Here is a 287-nt window from a genome sequence, read left to right on the forward strand (position 1 = left end):
TAGGCGCTCTCTCTATAGCTAGCTACTCTCTATTATATCGAGCTCATATCTAGCTATAGGCGACGTCTCATCCCTCTCTCTATCTCCTCGTCTTTCTATATATACATCTACTCTATATCTTACTCTTCTCACTTCTACTCTCTCTCCTACTTATCTATTCCTACTCTTTTTCGTTTTCACTTCTGTTTTCCCTCCTTTTTCCCTCTCTTTTCCCCCTCAAGAATTCAATTTACTGGCTAATGGTGATAATAAGATCTTTCACTCACAAGGAAATTGGATGCAGCTGA

The 287-nt window shown here is 39.4% G+C and overlaps 1 protein-coding gene across 1 annotated transcript in view; it reads left to right on the forward strand.

The window, feature by feature from the left end:
• The window catches only part of LOC119588808, a gene marked incomplete at its 5' end in the record, with an annotated part of 29,673 nt that overhangs the window by 1,266 nt on the left and 28,120 nt on the right, over positions 1 to 287 (forward strand).

Source organism: Penaeus monodon, chromosome 24 (genome assembly GCF_015228065.2).
Source record: "Penaeus monodon isolate SGIC_2016 chromosome 24, NSTDA_Pmon_1, whole genome shotgun sequence".
NCBI classification, from domain to species: domain Eukaryota; kingdom Metazoa; phylum Arthropoda; class Malacostraca; order Decapoda; family Penaeidae; genus Penaeus; species Penaeus monodon.